The sequence below is a fragment of the Prionailurus bengalensis genome, chromosome D2 (assembly GCF_016509475.1).
Source record: "Prionailurus bengalensis isolate Pbe53 chromosome D2, Fcat_Pben_1.1_paternal_pri, whole genome shotgun sequence".
In the NCBI taxonomy this organism is placed as follows: Eukaryota; Metazoa; Chordata; class Mammalia; order Carnivora; family Felidae; genus Prionailurus; species Prionailurus bengalensis.
Window position 1 is genome coordinate 19,300,990 of NC_057351.1, and position 8,059 is coordinate 19,309,048.

An 8,059-nucleotide genomic window follows, 5' to 3' on the forward strand; every position below is an offset into this window, starting at 1 on the left:
GGACTCCGCCACGGGCCTGGGCTCCCTGGGTCCCGGACCTCTTCCCTCCCTCGAGCCCTCATCCCCAGGGCCCCCGGCGGCGTTTGGCGAGGCCCGGCTAGGGCAGCGGGCTCGGGCTGGTGATGTTCTCTGGGGGCGCTGGGGCCTCCGGGGTGGCTTTGCACCAGGTGGGGCGGACGGGAATGAAAGGCGGGGGGGTTGGGGGGGCTGGCTGCGCTCGCCCTGGGACTGGGGAGGAGGCGCTGAGAACCCGGCGGGGTGTGTGTGTGGGGTGGGGGGCCCAGAAGGAAAGGCAGGCCGGATGCCCCACGCTCGCTTCCACCCTCTTCCCAGTGAGCGGCCCGACGTGGTGCGGTGCGGTGCGATGCGGTGCGGTGCGGTGCGGTGCGGTGCGGGATGGAAGCGGAGGCGGGCGTGGGGCCAAGCCGGGAGCAGCGTGCAAGAGTCCCGGGATCGGTGAAGGCCGGGGCTTGCGCCACAGCGCCTTGCCAGGGTCCTCTTGCGCCGCCTCCGCCACCCGCCCGGGGCCCGCGGCGGAGGGCGGCGGCAGCCAGGCAGCCAGGCAGCCAGGCAGGCAGGCAGGCAGGCAGGCGCGTGCATGGGTGAAGCGCGGCACCCGCTGGGCTTGGGACGCGTGGAGCAGGCTCTTGAGGCGCCCAGCGGCAGCCGCCGGCGTCTACGGCCATACCACCCTGAACGCGCCCGATCTCGTCTGATCTCGGAAGCTAAGCAGGGTCGGGCCTGGTTAGTACTTGGATGGGAGACCGCCTGGGAATACCGGGTGCTGTAGGCTTTTTTTGCCTTTTGCCTTTTGCCTCTGGCCTCCTTGACCTCTCCTTTGGCGCCCGCCGCCCCTCCCCCCTCCCTCCGTGTGTCCCTCTCTCCCCGGGGAGCGCGTCTCCTGGGGCCAAACACACCCCGCCCACTGCTCCCTCAGCTCCTCCCGGGCCGGCAAAGCGGCCTGGCCTGGCCTGGCCTAGCCCTGCCTGGCCCCGCCCCGCCTCGCCCCGCCCCGCCCCCCGAGCCCGCACACCGCACACCCCACGGCACTTCCCAAGGGGTCCGCTCGCCGCTCCCCGCTCCCCACTGCCCGCACCAGGCTAAATCCCACTGCACCGGCTGGAAGCCACGCCCCAGCTTTGCACCTTTCCTGACACTGCACCCGCACGCACGGAGGGGTGGGGGGGTGCGGTGAGGGCGGGGCCGGGGGCTGGCGCCTGGGGACTGGAGGGTGGGGGCTGGCTGGGTGGATACAAGAACCCAGGAGCGGGCGGGGAGGGCGGGGCAGCGAGACCCCACACTCGGACTCCGCCACGGGCCTGGGCTCCCTGGGTCCCGGACCTCTTCCCTCCCTCGAGCCCTCATCCCCAGGGCCCCCGGCGGCGTTTGGCGAGGCCCGGCTAGGGCAGCGGGCTCGGGCTGGTGATGTTCTCTGGGGGCGCTGGGGCCTCCGGGGTGGCTTTGCACCAGGTGGGGCGGACGGGAATGAAAGGCGGGGGGGTTGGGGGGGCTGGCTGCGCTCGCCCTGGGACTGGGGAGGAGGCGCTGAGAACCCGGCGGGGTGTGTGTGTGGGGTGGGGGGCCCAGAAGGAAAGGCAGGCCGGATGCCCCACGCTCGCTTCCACCCTCTTCCCAGTGAGCGGCCCGACGTGGTGCGGTGCGGTGCGGTGCGGTGCGGTGCGGGATGGAAGCGGAGGCGGGCGTGGGGCCAAGCCGGGAGCAGCGTGCAAGAGTCCCGGGATCGGTGAAGGCCGGGGCTTGCGCCACAGCGCCTTGCCAGGGTCCTCTTGCGCCGCCTCCGCCACCCGCCCGGGGCCCGCGGCGGAGGGCGGCGGCAGCCAGGCAGCCAGGCAGCCAGGCAGGCAGGCAGGCAGGCAGGCGCGTGCATGGGTGAAGCGCGGCACCCGCTGGGCTTGGGACGCGTGGAGCAGGCTCTTGAGGCGCCCAGCGGCAGCCGCCGGCGTCTACGGCCATACCACCCTGAACGCGCCCGATCTCGTCTGATCTCGGAAGCTAAGCAGGGTCGGGCCTGGTTAGTACTTGGATGGGAGACCGCCTGGGAATACCGGGTGCTGTAGGCTTTTTTTGCCTTTTGCCTTTTGCCTCTGGCCTCCTTGACCTCTCCTTTGGCGCCCGCCGCCCCTCCCCCCTCCCTCCGTGTGTCCCTCTCTCCCCGGGGAGCGCGTCTCCTGGGGCCAAACACACCCCGCCCACTGCTCCCTCAGCTCCTCCCGGGCCGGCAAAGCGGCCTGGCCTGGCCTGGCCTAGCCCTGCCTGGCCCCGCCCCGCCTCGCCCCGCCCCGCCCCCCGAGCCCGCACACCGCACACCCCACGGCACTTCCCAAGGGGTCCGCTCGCCGCTCCCCGCTCCCCACTGCCCGCACCAGGCTAAATCCCACTGCACCGGCTGGAAGCCACGCCCCAGCTTTGCACCTTTCCTGACACTGCACCCGCACGCACGGAGGGGTGGGGGGGTGCGGTGAGGGCGGGGCCGGGGGCTGGCGCCTGGGGACTGGAGGGTGGGGGCTGGCTGGGTGGATACAAGAACCCAGGAGCGGGCGGGGAGGGCGGGGCAGCGAGACCCCACACTCGGACTCCGCCACGGGCCTGGGCTCCCTGGGTCCCGGACCTCTTCCCTCCCTCGAGCCCTCATCCCCAGGGCCCCCGGCGGCGTTTGGCGAGGCCCGGCTAGGGCAGCGGGCTCGGGCTGGTGATGTTCTCTGGGGGCGCTGGGGCCTCCGGGGTGGCTTTGCACCAGGTGGGGCGGACGGGAATGAAAGGCGGGGGGGTTGGGGGGGCTGGCTGCGCTCGCCCTGGGACTGGGGAGGAGGCGCTGAGAACCCGGCGGGGTGTGTGTGTGGGGTGGGGGGCCCAGAAGGAAAGGCAGGCCGGATGCCCCACGCTCGCTTCCACCCTCTTCCCAGTGAGCGGCCCGACGTGGTGCGGTGCGGTGCGATGCGGTGCGGTGCGGTGCGGTGCGGTGCGGGATGGAAGCGGAGGCGGGCGTGGGGCCAAGCCGGGAGCAGCGTGCAAGAGTCCCGGGATCGGTGAAGGCCGGGGCTTGCGCCACAGCGCCTTGCCAGGGTCCTCTTGCGCCGCCTCCGCCACCCGCCCGGGGCCCGCGGCGGAGGGCGGCGGCAGCCAGGCAGCCAGGCAGCCAGGCAGGCAGGCAGGCAGGCAGGCGCGTGCATGGGTGAAGCGCGGCACCCGCTGGGCTTGGGACGCGTGGAGCAGGCTCTTGAGGCGCCCAGCGGCAGCCGCCGGCGTCTACGGCCATACCACCCTGAACGCGCCCGATCTCGTCTGATCTCGGAAGCTAAGCAGGGTCGGGCCTGGTTAGTACTTGGATGGGAGACCGCCTGGGAATACCGGGTGCTGTAGGCTTTTTTTGCCTTTTGCCTTTTGCCTCTGGCCTCCTTGACCTCTCCTTTGGCGCCCGCCGCCCCTCCCCCCTCCCTCCGTGTGTCCCTCTCTCCCCGGGGAGCGCGTCTCCTGGGGCCAAACACACCCCGCCCACTGCTCCCTCAGCTCCTCCCGGGCCGGCAAAGCGGCCTGGCCTGGCCTGGCCTAGCCCTGCCTGGCCCCGCCCCGCCTCGCCCCGCCCCGCCCCCCGAGCCCGCACACCGCACACCCCACGGCACTTCCCAAGGGGTCCGCTCGCCGCTCCCCGCTCCCCACTGCCCGCACCAGGCTAAATCCCACTGCACCGGCTGGAAGCCACGCCCCAGCTTTGCACCTTTCCTGACACTGCACCCGCACGCACGGAGGGGTGGGGGGGTGCGGTGAGGGCGGGGCCGGGGGCTGGCGCCTGGGGACTGGAGGGTGGGGGCTGGCTGGGTGGATACAAGAACCCAGGAGCGGGCGGGGAGGGCGGGGCAGCGAGACCCCACACTCGGACTCCGCCACGGGCCTGGGCTCCCTGGGTCCCGGACCTCTTCCCTCCCTCGAGCCCTCATCCCCAGGGCCCCCGGCGGCGTTTGGCGAGGCCCGGCTAGGGCAGCGGGCTCGGGCTGGTGATGTTCTCTGGGGGCGCTGGGGCCTCCGGGGTGGCTTTGCACCAGGTGGGGCGGACGGGAATGAAAGGCGGGGGGGTTGGGGGGGCTGGCTGCGCTCGCCCTGGGACTGGGGAGGAGGCGCTGAGAACCCGGCGGGGTGTGTGTGTGGGGTGGGGGGCCCAGAAGGAAAGGCAGGCCGGATGCCCCACGCTCGCTTCCACCCTCTTCCCAGTGAGCGGCCCGACGTGGTGCGGTGCGGTGCGGTGCGGTGCGGTGCGGTGCGGTGCGGGATGGAAGCGGAGGCGGGCGTGGGGCCAAGCCGGGAGCAGCGTGCAAGAGTCCCGGGATCGGTGAAGGCCGGGGCTTGCGCCACAGCGCCTTGCCAGGGTCCTCTTGCGCCGCCTCCGCCACCCGCCCGGGGCCCGCGGCGGAGGGCGGCGGCAGCCAGGCAGCCAGGCAGCCAGGCAGGCAGGCAGGCAGGCAGGCGCGTGCATGGGTGAAGCGCGGCACCCGCTGGGCTTGGGACGCGTGGAGCAGGCTCTTGAGGCGCCCAGCGGCAGCCGCCGGCGTCTACGGCCATACCACCCTGAACGCGCCCGATCTCGTCTGATCTCGGAAGCTAAGCAGGGTCGGGCCTGGTTAGTACTTGGATGGGAGACCGCCTGGGAATACCGGGTGCTGTAGGCTTTTTTTGCCTTTTGCCTTTTGCCTCTGGCCTCCTTGACCTCTCCTTTGGCGCCCGCCGCCCCTCCCCCCTCCCTCCGTGTGTCCCTCTCTCCCCGGGGAGCGCGTCTCCTGGGGCCAAACACACCCCGCCCACTGCTCCCTCAGCTCCTCCCGGGCCGGCAAAGCGGCCTGGCCTGGCCTGGCCTAGCCCTGCCTGGCCCCGCCCCGCCTCGCCCCGCCCCGCCCCCCGAGCCCGCACACCGCACACCCCACGGCACTTCCCAAGGGGTCCGCTCGCCGCTCCCCGCTCCCCACTGCCCGCACCAGGCTAAATCCCACTGCACCGGCTGGAAGCCACGCCCCAGCTTTGCACCTTTCCTGACACTGCACCCGCACGCACGGAGGGGTGGGGGGGTGCGGTGAGGGCGGGGCCGGGGGCTGGCGCCTGGGGACTGGAGGGTGGGGGCTGGCTGGGTGGATACAAGAACCCAGGAGCGGGCGGGGAGGGCGGGGCAGCGAGACCCCACACTCGGACTCCGCCACGGGCCTGGGCTCCCTGGGTCCCGGACCTCTTCCCTCCCTCGAGCCCTCATCCCCAGGGCCCCCGGCGGCGTTTGGCGAGGCCCGGCTAGGGCAGCGGGCTCGGGCTGGTGATGTTCTCTGGGGGCGCTGGGGCCTCCGGGGTGGCTTTGCACCAGGTGGGGCGGACGGGAATGAAAGGCGGGGGGGTTGGGGGGGCTGGCTGCGCTCGCCCTGGGACTGGGGAGGAGGCGCTGAGAACCCGGCGGGGTGTGTGTGTGGGGTGGGGGGCCCAGAAGGAAAGGCAGGCCGGATGCCCCACGCTCGCTTCCACCCTCTTCCCAGTGAGCGGCCCGACGTGGTGCGGTGCGGTGCGATGCGGTGCGGTGCGGTGCGGTGCGGTGCGGGATGGAAGCGGAGGCGGGCGTGGGGCCAAGCCGGGAGCAGCGTGCAAGAGTCCCGGGATCGGTGAAGGCCGGGGCTTGCGCCACAGCGCCTTGCCAGGGTCCTCTTGCGCCGCCTCCGCCACCCGCCCGGGGCCCGCGGCGGAGGGCGGCGGCAGCCAGGCAGCCAGGCAGCCAGGCAGGCAGGCAGGCAGGCAGGCGCGTGCATGGGTGAAGCGCGGCACCCGCTGGGCTTGGGACGCGTGGAGCAGGCTCTTGAGGCGCCCAGCGGCAGCCGCCGGCGTCTACGGCCATACCACCCTGAACGCGCCCGATCTCGTCTGATCTCGGAAGCTAAGCAGGGTCGGGCCTGGTTAGTACTTGGATGGGAGACCGCCTGGGAATACCGGGTGCTGTAGGCTTTTTTTGCCTTTTGCCTTTTGCCTCTGGCCTCCTTGACCTCTCCTTTGGCGCCCGCCGCCCCTCCCCCCTCCCTCCGTGTGTCCCTCTCTCCCCGGGGAGCGCGTCTCCTGGGGCCAAACACACCCCGCCCACTGCTCCCTCAGCTCCTCCCGGGCCGGCAAAGCGGCCTGGCCTGGCCTGGCCTAGCCCTGCCTGGCCCCGCCCCGCCTCGCCCCGCCCCGCCCCCCGAGCCCGCACACCGCACACCCCACGGCACTTCCCAAGGGGTCCGCTCGCCGCTCCCCGCTCCCCACTGCCCGCACCAGGCTAAATCCCACTGCACCGGCTGGAAGCCACGCCCCAGCTTTGCACCTTTCCTGACACTGCACCCGCACGCACGGAGGGGTGGGGGGGTGCGGTGAGGGCGGGGCCGGGGGCTGGCGCCTGGGGACTGGAGGGTGGGGGCTGGCTGGGTGGATACAAGAACCCAGGAGCGGGCGGGGAGGGCGGGGCAGCGAGACCCCACACTCGGACTCCGCCACGGGCCTGGGCTCCCTGGGTCCCGGACCTCTTCCCTCCCTCGAGCCCTCATCCCCAGGGCCCCCGGCGGCGTTTGGCGAGGCCCGGCTAGGGCAGCGGGCTCGGGCTGGTGATGTTCTCTGGGGGCGCTGGGGCCTCCGGGGTGGCTTTGCACCAGGTGGGGCGGACGGGAATGAAAGGCGGGGGGGTTGGGGGGGCTGGCTGCGCTCGCCCTGGGACTGGGGAGGAGGCGCTGAGAACCCGGCGGGGTGTGTGTGTGGGGTGGGGGGCCCAGAAGGAAAGGCAGGCCGGATGCCCCACGCTCGCTTCCACCCTCTTCCCAGTGAGCGGCCCGACGTGGTGCGGTGCGGTGCGATGCGGTGCGGTGCGGTGCGGTGCGGTGCGGGATGGAAGCGGAGGCGGGCGTGGGGCCAAGCCGGGAGCAGCGTGCAAGAGTCCCGGGATCGGTGAAGGCCGGGGCTTGCGCCACAGCGCCTTGCCAGGGTCCTCTTGCGCCGCCTCCGCCACCCGCCCGGGGCCCGCGGCGGAGGGCGGCGGCAGCCAGGCAGCCAGGCAGCCAGGCAGGCAGGCAGGCAGGCAGGCGCGTGCATGGGTGAAGCGCGGCACCCGCTGGGCTTGGGACGCGTGGAGCAGGCTCTTGAGGCGCCCAGCGGCAGCCGCCGGCGTCTACGGCCATACCACCCTGAACGCGCCCGATCTCGTCTGATCTCGGAAGCTAAGCAGGGTCGGGCCTGGTTAGTACTTGGATGGGAGACCGCCTGGGAATACCGGGTGCTGTAGGCTTTTTTTGCCTTTTGCCTTTTGCCTCTGGCCTCCTTGACCTCTCCTTTGGCGCCCGCCGCCCCTCCCCCCTCCCTCCGTGTGTCCCTCTCTCCCCGGGGAGCGCGTCTCCTGGGGCCAAACACACCCCGCCCACTGCTCCCTCAGCTCCTCCCGGGCCGGCAAAGCGGCCTGGCCTGGCCTGGCCTAGCCCTGCCTGGCCCCGCCCCGCCTCGCCCCGCCCCGCCCCCCGAGCCCGCACACCGCACACCCCACGGCACTTCCCAAGGGGTCCGCTCGCCGCTCCCCGCTCCCCACTGCCCGCACCAGGCTAAATCCCACTGCACCGGCTGGAAGCCACGCCCCAGCTTTGCACCTTTCCTGACACTGCACCCGCACGCACGGAGGGGTGGGGGGGTGCGGTGAGGGCGGGGCCGGGGGCTGGCGCCTGGGGACTGGAGGGTGGGGGCTGGCTGGGTGGATACAAGAACCCAGGAGCGGGCGGGGAGGGCGGGGCAGCGAGACCCCACACTCGGACTCCGCCACGGGCCTGGGCTCCCTGGGTCCCGGACCTCTTCCCTCCCTCGAGCCCTCATCCCCAGGGCCCCCGGCGGCGTTTGGCGAGGCCCGGCTAGGGCAGCGGGCTCGGGCTGGTGATGTTCTCTGGGGGCGCTGGGGCCTCCGGGGTGGCTTTGCACCAGGTGGGGCGGACGGGAATGAAAGGCGGGGGGGTTGGGGGGGCTGGCTGCGCTCGCCCTGGGACTGGGGAGGAGGCGCTGAGAACCCGGCGGGGTG

The 8,059-nt window shown here is 73.1% G+C and overlaps 6 non-coding genes across 6 annotated transcripts; all 6 read left to right on the plus strand.

Annotated features, from left to right (window-relative positions):
- Window positions 1–674: 674 nt before the first annotated feature.
- Window positions 675–793, plus strand: LOC122493635. The gene has a single exon (XR_006299991.1). It is a non-coding gene; the product is annotated as a 5S ribosomal RNA (ribosomal RNA).
- A 1,169-nt stretch (window positions 794–1,962) lies between these two features.
- LOC122493636 lies at window positions 1,963–2,081 on the plus strand. Its single transcript, XR_006299992.1, has one exon. It is a non-coding gene; the product is annotated as a 5S ribosomal RNA (ribosomal RNA).
- A 1,184-nt stretch (window positions 2,082–3,265) lies between these two features.
- LOC122493637 lies at window positions 3,266–3,384 on the plus strand. The gene has a single exon (XR_006299993.1). It is a non-coding gene; the product is annotated as a 5S ribosomal RNA (ribosomal RNA).
- Window positions 3,385–4,563: 1,179 nt separating this feature from the next.
- LOC122493638 lies at window positions 4,564–4,682 on the plus strand. The gene has a single exon (XR_006299994.1). It is a non-coding gene; the product is annotated as a 5S ribosomal RNA (ribosomal RNA).
- A 1,184-nt stretch (window positions 4,683–5,866) lies between these two features.
- On the plus strand, window positions 5,867–5,985 carry LOC122493639. The gene has a single exon (XR_006299995.1). It is a non-coding gene; the product is annotated as a 5S ribosomal RNA (ribosomal RNA).
- A 1,184-nt stretch (window positions 5,986–7,169) lies between these two features.
- On the plus strand, window positions 7,170–7,288 carry LOC122493640. The gene has a single exon (XR_006299996.1). It is a non-coding gene; the product is annotated as a 5S ribosomal RNA (ribosomal RNA).
- Window positions 7,289–8,059: the final 771 nt, after the last annotated feature.